This window comes from Geospiza fortis, unplaced genomic scaffold, assembly GCF_000277835.1.
Source record: "Geospiza fortis unplaced genomic scaffold, GeoFor_1.0 scaffold97, whole genome shotgun sequence".
In the NCBI taxonomy this organism is placed as follows: Eukaryota; Metazoa; Chordata; class Aves; order Passeriformes; family Thraupidae; genus Geospiza; species Geospiza fortis.
This window is the reverse complement of record NW_005054343.1, coordinates 5,207,050-5,217,355: the sequence shown is the minus strand read 5'-3', so window position 1 is coordinate 5,217,355 and position 10,306 is coordinate 5,207,050. Positions and strand designations below refer to the sequence as shown.

At 42.5% G+C, this 10,306-nt stretch overlaps 1 long non-coding RNA gene across 1 annotated transcript; it reads right to left on the bottom strand.

Annotated features, from left to right (window-relative positions):
• Positions 1-293: 293 nt before the first annotated feature.
• LOC115948037 lies at positions 294-4,727 on the bottom strand. Its single transcript, XR_004081903.1, has 3 exons — positions 4,710-4,727; positions 1,733-1,801; positions 294-511 (listed from the first exon to the last, which is right to left on the bottom strand). It is a non-coding gene; the product is annotated as an uncharacterized LOC115948037 (long non-coding RNA).
• Between the last annotated feature and the right edge of the window lie 5,579 nt (positions 4,728-10,306).

The window sequence follows — 10,306 nt, the reverse complement described above, 5'->3', positions numbered from 1 at the left end:
TTAAATTCTGAGTATGGTTGCTGCAGAAGATATGATATTTGCCTATTCAGATGATGAGCTGGATGCATAAGTGATCACATCAATGGGTAATATGCACATTCAGCCATGAGAAAAAATTTGCATGCCCTTTAAAGGCCTAAAAGTTGAACATCTGGCCTTTTCTGTGGCACCTCAATTTTTTATCAATGTCTTCCCTTCTTTGAAAGGTTTATTCCTAAAACAGTCAGATCCTCACAGGCTTGATACAACATTCACTGTACCCTGCTCACAAATGAGCCAGGCTCAGCTGTGGTGAGAATAACTTTATTGTTCTGCATTACAGAGGTGGTGTTTACCACAAAGTCCTTGAATTGCACATGACTGGACACTTGTGAGTGCTGTACTTGGGGCAGTCTGTGTTCTGTCCAAATGAAAATTTCATTGAACCTCTGTAGCATATGCTTTAGGTAGAGTTGACAGCCAAAGGGAATCAGATGACAACTTTTTCCTCCTCATCAGCTCTTGTGTTTTCCTGAAATAAATAGTTAATTGTCAGTATGAATTATAAGGAAAGAACACCTAAAATGAGATAAAACTAAGTACCAGACATTGCTCATTTCCTCTCAGATTTTTTCTGCTCTCCTATCTGATTCCCCATCCCTGAGTTTTCTGCTGGGTTTTCTGGTGAGACCAATATCTTCAACTTTCCAGGATACTGTATATTTTTTCATATCTTACTAATTTGGACACATGGTGATGAAAACTGCTTCTAAGCAGAAGGTCTGATGTACTAAGCACTTTTCTTGTCTGTTTACTACTACCTGGCTGGTGGTGCTGAAGAGCATTGATATGCTATGGGTGTTCCCTCCTCAGAACAAGCCTCACATATCTCATCTTCATTTCTGTAATTTTGCCCTTGCCCCAACCACTCCAAGCCTCTAAAGAAGTTTGGATTTGGGCTGTGAAGCTATGAGTCATAGCAATATTTTCACACATCCCAGTATATTAGTTAGGGGACTTGTGAAACAGAGGAAGGACAGAGTGTTATTAGTTGAAATTCCCAAATGAAGGGCCAAACATTGAAAAACTTCCTCTGTTTTCATCCAGCCCCAGATGAGGCAAAATTCTTATGTAGCATCAATAAAGAGTTACCTGCTACGTAATGAAAGAGGGTTTTCTGCTACATTCTCTTCATCAGACTTCCAGTGTGGGTGGCAATGCTGGGGGTGCACCTGCCTGGGGTTTGCAGGACTAATATCCAGAATATTTAACCCCATTTTTATGCTTCAAATTGTGAAGATGAGGAAACCCAGTTTCCACTCCTGGCAGCTGCAATCCCAGTCCAAAAAAAAAAAAGGATGGCCCTCTCCAAACCTGGGTATTGTTAAAGCAGGTGATAGGGAGGATAACAAGGGGGTTTACACTTCATCCTCGCTTAGGCAGACTTTGCATGCTTGTACTTCTGACCCCAAGATCAAGTTCCAGATAGTGATGTATGCAAAGTTTAGTTATCTTTCAGAGAAGCCACCAGAAGCCTAAAACTGAACTTATTTTTTTTTTTTTCCATGAGGAAATCTTGTAGCAGCCCTCTTCTGCTCAGATAACTGCAGCTTTGCAGCACCTTTGCTGTGAACAGGCATCAGAGGAATTCTTGCTGGTGTCCAGCCAGTAGGCAGAATGAAACTCCAATGAAAACAGAAAATTCAGAAAGAGGGGTCTGGGAAGGAAAGGACAGACACTTGGAAACCGTCACCTCCACTGAGCTGACAACAGCTTGCCCAGCTGAGGCTTGGTGTGAAGTGTTTACTCATCTGCCTTAGCCCTGGAAAACGAAAAAGAAGTTAAAAATTAATCTGTGCAGCTGGCAACTGCTGGAGTGGGTTGACATGGTGGTGCAAATTTTTATGTAGCAGCAGGGTGAGCAGACATCAGGGTTCACATGTGGTAGCTTGACCCATGCAATACCAGGCACTACATGACCTTTGTGGAGTGAAGTGCCCTTTTCTGTACTGACCTGTTTAATTTTGGTGACACAAAGGTGTGGGTATCCTGATTCTTCTGAGATGGTGCTCACCCAGCTTCAGCCAGCTTTTCATTCCCAGCTGTACTTGCAGAATAATGTGGCACAATGGATATCTTTCCTTTAAATTTGAAAGGCTAGATTTGCTAATGGCAGGCTCTTTGAGTCATCTGGAAAACTACAGAAACCTTATGGTATATCACCTGTTTATTAGTGGCTCCTAGAGCTTGATTTTGTATCATAACTCACAAAAGGACTTTGCTAGGTGCTGCTGGAATCATCTTCAGGCTGAACCTTGAATTTCAGGCAGATAAAAAAAATGAATCCCTGTTAGAAGAGACTGCAGGGGATGGAATCTAAACCTGCTGGGGCTAAACTAACACCAGAAAGTGCTAGCCTGCCACTGCAAGAAGCCAGTCTCTAAGTAGTTTGGTAGTTACCTTAACAGCTATAAAAGGTGTAAATCTGTAGAGAGGACAGAAAGAATAAAGAGAGAAACTGCCCTACCTGTCTCCTGCTCCACAGGGAATAACACAAGCTACGTTCACAGTAACTGATCCTAGTAACTGCTCTAAATGGAGAGGAAAAAGCTGTGGCTGAAATGTCTGTACAAATTACAGGGAGACAAGCCTGTATCTCCAACTCTCACTCGAATTCTTGTGCTGCACCACTGCTAAAGAACTTTAAGTCCCTTTGTATGACATAGCAAATATGCAACTAAAGAACTTCAGGCAGAGGAAGACCTCTTCAGCAGCACCAGGAGATTATTACTGTCTCCCAGAACAATGCGTGCAGTGCTGTAGGATAGGTGTGTATTGCCTGAAAAAAAAACCATATCAGACTTTACATTTAGGAGAGGCAAGAGACCACCTTCATTGTGTTATGAGTACAGGTAGTTGTAGAAATGTGCTCACACCCTGAGCAGATGGTTCCTGGGGCACAGGGAATAGTTTTTTTGCTTTTCACAAGCCAAGCTGGTCCTCGCAGCAGAGGAGAATAAAAGCTGAAACATTTCAGATATTCGGAGCACATCACGTGTGGCCATTAGGGCAGGATTAAACAAACATAATTAGAGAAAGTCCTTCTGAAAGATGGTTCTGCTAAAGGATTCGAGTGCACACCTATTCTGCGCCCTGCTTGAAGTCCTAATGCTGCTCCACTGCTAGAAGCAAATGCCTTTTGAAGGCAGCTCAGAGCCACCGAGCAGTCGCTTAGCTTTATAGTTTGCTAGCTGCATGTCATCTTTGAAGGCTGGGAAATTGCAGAGGCAGTGCCGTGATTCCCAGCCGAGTGAAGCAGACACTTGACACATTTCATCCCTTGCAATTACGGGAGAAAAGCAGAATCAGGGGAAAATTGAAGCAGCATTTTAGCAATAGACCACTCCCTTATCAAGATGAAGTACAAGCATAGATATATGCAGGATGGATGCTAAGCACAGACAGTAATAAATGCATGTGAACTGTGCATTAGAAAGCCTCACACTTAGAAGACTTCTTTTATTGCTCTTAGTCATTTACACACATCCTTCTAAAGTGAGGAAGCTCAAACATAATCAAACCCTGTGTGCAAATTACCAAGTCAAATGCTGTTGTTCTGTTCTGTTGTCTTTTAATAACAGAGCGCAAACTTCCCAGTGCAAAAATACAATCTTGTGATAAAATGACTAATACATGACTAAAGCCAGTTTCCATTGTGCAGGCATAGCTCTGGGGATCATTTGTTTTTCATGGTAGATCCCTCAGACAGTGAATTCCTCTGGTGGTTGGGATTATATTAATGACCAAGACTGTTAGTCACCTCAAGGGAGCTGAAATAGGATGCCACTCTGGTTGCCATTATTAATTCCAACTGCAGGTGTGAAAATTAATTTCATGGGTATTTTTATCATTTCCTTTTAGTTAAGGATTAGAGTTTCCGAATGACCCAGACTCCGGATGGAGACAAATCTGAACCAGGTCTGCCCAGCCTTCTTGTAACAGTGGACCAATTCTGATGGTGTAGGAGGGGAAAAAATGGGGTATGAGGCTTTCCATCCCTCACTTGAAGACAATTAATGGCACTGAAAGATATCAGATGTCATAATGACATACACTTCTTTGCACCAAGACTCTGTAAAGCAATCCAGTAAATTGCAGGTTGTTTTCATTTCTGTGAAAGAATAACACATTTGCCAATCGTGGGAGAAAAAAAAAAGAAGTTAAATATATCAAACCAAATCAAATGTAGCTGATTAGAAAGCTACAGTTTCCATTTGCTGGCACGGGTACTGTTTTCACATAGATTTTCTGACAGATGCTGCTATATCTCCATAGTCAAGGCAGCTCCAGCAGCCAAGCTCCTGCCTGGTGTCCTTAACCATAGGTGGAGTTGGGCTGTTGAATTTGGGGAATGGGAAGGGAATGTTGGGAGGCGAGCTGGCTCACCTTGGCTGGAGAGGGCAGGAGTTGGAGTCAGCTGGATCCATTAAGGAGAGACAGACTGGGAAGGAGGAAACACCCCCCCACTTCTCCCCCTCCCCATGATTAAACCTCAACACCTGCCAGTTCAACTGGCAAAGGTGCTGGCTCCAGAGCTGTCCTGTATTCACCGACACCTCCTCCTGCCAGAGCCCCGTGAGTAATGCTCAGAAGATAAGCAGGTTAGGCCAGATTCAGTCAGATAATTAAGGCTTGGAGGTAATGTAAGATCCTTAGGTGCTCTTACATACATACTGCTCATCCGGGGTTTGGATTTATAACTCGCTGTGCTCATAACCACCTTCCATCCGACAACTTTCCTCATGTCTGCGGCATCTTTGCCGTGCGGGCAAGCGCTGTGCCTGCCCCAGAGATGGACAGACAGACAGACAGACAGACGGGGGTGCAGGGCTCGGAGCTCCCTCTCCGGCTGCGTCGCAGCCATCAGCCCTCCATCCCTCTCCAAGCGTCTCTTCCTATTGCTGCCATGCGAGGATTTCCCGGCCGATCCCCGTCCCCCTGCCCTCCCGGGGCCGTTTCCAGCGGCGCTATCCCAGCGCACAGCGGGCAGGAGCTGCCGCTTGGAATTGGCTTCGCTCTCCCCTCCCTCCCTCGCTCCCTGCGCCGGGCGACCCTCCCCGCTCGGAGCTGCCAGAGCCGCGGGGCTCGACGCCAGCCCTCCTCTGTTATAATGAACCTTTTTAGGTCATGTAAGCCAAGAACCTTGTGTTGCTAAAGACCCCATCAGTTACTTTAAGCAGTTATCGTATTTTACTGTTTACAGGGAGTAAGTCCAGAGCATGGCGCTCAGCCCATCGCATGCAGCACAGTTTATCACCAAAAATTAATGAGTTTGTGCCATCTCGCACTTCAAGGCATTAAATCACGGTTTTGTTTAAAATTTACTGAAGTTCACAACTTTTAATAAAGACCATCTCAACCTTCACAGTTACACATCAAAACATCATGTCAGAATTGTGCCCTCCTCACCGTTTACTGATGGCTGACTCCAAGAAAGAGATAGCATATAAAATTCGCTTATTTTTTCATGCTGCCACTGCAACCATTCTTACTGTTGAAACAACTTAATGCAGAGCAGAAGGGAAAAAGGCAGCAATAATTTTTCTGAGCTAAAATAGATACAAATGCAGTGTGCATATTGCAGGACATTACCAGGATAGCTCAGACACGTAACATTAATGTAATAATTTTATTCCCTCCTCTTAACTAATGCTAGTTTTCTGTTTCTCTAGAGTTTTCAGTTTTATTTGTGCAAGAATTTTTACCAGATTCTCCATTTACCCACTTCAGCTAATTTCAGAGAAAACACCACACTGTATAGCTGAACATGATCACCCAGGTTATAAATGACAAATTCCACCATAAAGCTGTATAAAAATCTTTATTGCATCTTAAGTCTTTATTTCTTTTAAAGAATAGATTTTTTTCTAGCATCAAAATGTCTTCATTGATTTTTACATTTAGGCAAAAGCTGTTCACGAAAATTAGTAAAGTAGGACATGCATCAGGGAACATGCACAGTGCAAATCTGGTGATGCCAACCTTTAACCACGTCTCAGAGTTACTTGCAGCTTTCCAGTCTTCCCTTTAGAAAGAGAAATTCATTCAACATTATTTGCAATATTTCTAGCATTTTATGAACAGTATAAACAAGCAATGAAAATATCCTGATTGCTAAAAAGTCATCACTTCATTTGGATTCAAAGTAGACAGAGCAAACTCACACACTCAAGTGTAGCACCGATGCTGCATTTTCCATATAGTGACTGTCAGGCACTTCCAGGGGAATAAAATAGAAGCAGCTGCTAAAACCTCACAATTCCTAGAGCTAAAACACAAGCCCTCTTGGATGTGACACAAAAGCAACCAAAATGTGTGTTTAAGCCTGCCTTTTTAAGCTACTTTTTTTCTAATTTAGCCACAGAAACTTTACATACAACTGAATAGAGGTTGTGTATTCATGATCTGGGCAGAATGGCCAAACAGGAGACTGTATAGGGAAATAAATACTTTTATTTTCTCACCTTCTGCAGCTTTGAAATGCAGCAAGTCTGGTGGATTCAGTAACGCTAATACAAAACTGGAAAGTGAAGAGAGGAGAAGCAAGTTTCATTAAGAGGGAGAATTCTACATAAAATATACTGGAGCTGATGGAGGAAAGGAAGAGACAGCCAAGATGTTCAGCTGCAAGTGGAGTCCAATTTGATGCTCAGCATGAGTTTAAAGGGAAGATTTTCTCAGCCTTAAAATAAAAGAGCAGTATTGGATGCGTACGGGGCAGAAAACTGTCGTCACAGAAATGGATTGTGCCGGGCTTGGGAAAAGCGAGAGTGGCAAAAGTAGCTCATTTTGCTGTGCTACATTTATAGATGTGCTCATTTGAATGCTCCCAGGAGGACCAGCTTTCTGCGTCCAGACAAAATTATACAGGCATCCCACCATGCTGCATCCCGGTGCTAAAACCTCAGCACAAAGGAGATCCACCACAGCTCTGCCTTTGGATTTTGGGGAGCAGACCTGATTTCCTGCCAGCAGATCTGCTGCTGTCTTTCATTTCTTGTAGGATCAGTCCTCTGACATAAACAAATTGCTAACATCAAGGACCTGATCCTGCTTCCACTGAAATCAATACAATTTTGTCATTGGTTTCAATGGGATCAAGGATTCAATCCCACCGTTTTTGAAGTCAATAGGGTTGGGGTTTTCTCTAAATAAGCAAGGTTGTGTTGATACTGCAGAATGGGCCTAAATTATATTGATTATTGGGACATAAACCCAAGCATAAAAACAGGGTTAGGGGGAAAAAGGGAAATGTATGGATGGTGAGTGTAGAGCAGCATCCATTCCTGGCGTGCAGCGGGTCAGCAGAAGCTCAGCCGGAGCAAAGGCTGCAGTGGCACAGCACCAAGGAGCCCAGTCCACCAGAAAATTTTGGGGGGAACAGAGAGAAGAAATTCATCCAGGTGATACTTTTTCATCTGCTCCTTCTAAAGCAAACCTTTGAGTCACTCATCCTTTATTAAAAACAAACAAAACATTGACAGAAGAAATTATTGTCACATATACACACACAGTAATTGGTTCTGCTTCTTCAGTGCTCCTTCTTTTCCCTCTACTCTGATACAGAGTTGTTCTGTGTTTCTGAAACAACTACTGGCAAATCAGAATTTATTGTACATATGTTTGTGTTCCACTTAATAAAAAATATACTTATATTTTCAGATAAACTTTGTTAGTAATTCATGAGGTAAGTGACTATTTATGCTAATAAGGGAGAAATATATTCTCAAGCATAATGCATTACATAAATTTGAATGTAAAATGTTCAATTATGAAGTAAATACAGGTAATGCAAACAGTAAATTACATCCAATAAAAATATATAAAGAATGAGTCTTCAAAGAGAGAGAGGCTTTTATTTGCATCTGTGAGTTGTTTAAAGAGAAAAGAATTAATAAATACTGAATTACTCTTATGATGATTTAGCTCATAATTCAGCAATCCATAACGACTCCCAGTAATCAGACTGTTGTTTCATACCCTCCAATATAAGGCAGGACTGTTTCCTCAGCAATTTTATCCCTACCAGATTATCTCGTCTGATTCTATTAATTCTCTCCCATAAATCTGCTAACAGTGATATGTGATTTACTTACCCTGTTAACTGATCTGAAGACTGTTAAAAGGATTTATCTAGCTCTGCACCTAGGAGTAGTTTATGCCTTATCACTCTGTTACCCTGCAGAAGTCTTTCTGAAATCAGTTTGGCCGGTTTCATAGTTAAATTCAGCGGACACTGTTTAGTTCCACACCATAAAATAAGACACTAGATAAACAAAAGGAGCAGTAACTGTACTTAACGTGTTGGTCTTGATACGTGTTCAAGTTATAACAAATGACTCTGTGAGTCCATATAACACGAAAGCTGCACGTTTGCTCCTGCTGGATGTGGTGTGTGGGACAGGCACACGCGCTCCAGCGGTGCAAGCTCTGCCTCTGCTGCTGGCGTGCTCCACACAGGCCGACCCCAGAGGCTCTGCAGTTAATGTTTCACGTCCCCCTGCACGGTCTGTCAGAAAACTCTCCCACAATAAATATACATTAGTTTGGAGGCTCATGAACCGGGTCAGCAGCACACTGGGAGCGAGCAGGGCTCCACGGGTACGTTGTAGAACGGAGATGCTTGAAAACAAACCGGAGCAAGAAGCTGTGAGAGGGACAGAGGAGTTTTCCCTCTGCCTGGCTCGGGGCAGGATTGTTACAAACAGTGCTGGGAAAAGGGAGAAGTCTCAGGGAATTGGCCCGCGATAATTGTGGAAAAAACTGGAGACTGAATAGCTCTAATTGAAATGAAAGTGTGTGATTGTTATGGAAGAAACACTGTTAATAGAGGACTGTAAATGTTTAGACACCCATTGTGAATAGCCAAATAATAAAGAAAAATACTACTAAATCGAGAATTATATACTGTAGGGAGGAGAATGTTGCTTCTGAAGGTTATCCAAAAATTGCTAATAATCTTTTTTCTCTGCTGCACTGAACAGTAGAGATATTTTGGTGCAGCAGTTCTGTGTAACAATCACACAAGAACAATATTGTCCAACTAATAATTTTACTCGCTGCTCTGGTAGGTCAGAGCTTCAATTAATTTGCAGTACTTGCTTACATTGGTATCAATTAAGAGACGGTCCCCATTAGCTGACACAATTTCATACTCTTTGTCTAGAGTTCAGAGTGTACTCAGGAAATTTACTCATTTGCAAATGTAGCACTTTGAATTTTCACATCCAAACAAACTGTCTTATGGGGCTGGAGCCACATTTCTATAGCCATCTACTACACGGCCTAGGGAAATACTACAACTGTGCATTCTGAAATGCAATCGCCTTTTCATTTAAAAATATTAGCACATACTTTATGTCTTAAGCATGTTAAGGGGTATATAGTTCCACATTCATCTTGCTCAGGAGAAAAAAAAAATACAGGGAATTGGCCTATCCTGGGGGGATTTATGCTGTGAGCCTGAAGTTTTGTTGATTCCAACAAAGTGAAGAAATGGGAAAGTCAGCCCAAGCAGTTAACTTGCATTAACTTTGTCAAGGATCGCCATCTCTAAGATCCAGCTGCAGATGTGCACGGCTCTGTGTGCGCGGGTGTGCTGCGGGACGGTGCGCAACTGCATTTTGATTTTGTTAGAAATGCTGGTAGCATTTTCTATCTTTACAGAATTGCCACTATGATAATTTCTAGATCTGGTTATCTTCCTAAACTTGCAGTATGCCCTACCCCTTTCAACTGCCAGGAACAGTACATGCTGTATGACTTTCAGATGTTAGTACTGGCACTCACACTGATAATGGCATAGTCAGAAGATGTTATCCATTCGTAAATCCACTCGCCAAGTGCTATTTCCTAAGCAGAGATTCTTTGGCTATTGCAAATGATGACTTTCACAGTCGGTGAAAAATCACCCAGAGCCCTGCTTGCACCTACAGAGTGATACCCTGAGCGGGGTTATAAATAGCAAACTCTGAGGGGGAAGGGACCGGGCTAGGGGAGAAGGGAAGATTTGAAGTACAATGTTCAAGAAGCAGGTTTAATATATGACCAAGTGTCAGAAGTCAGGTTTCTGAGAATTACTTTTCAGATAAACAACTTTATAGCACCGCACTTAATCTTACTTACTAGAGACATCTCATTTATCACGGAATTACAAGTAACTTTAATTCTATCGATATTCCCATAAAGCCCGGTCGGAAAATCGAGCCTGGCAGCCCCGGAGGCTGCGGATCTCCCTAGCCCGAGATGGGACGCGGCGGGTGCAGCC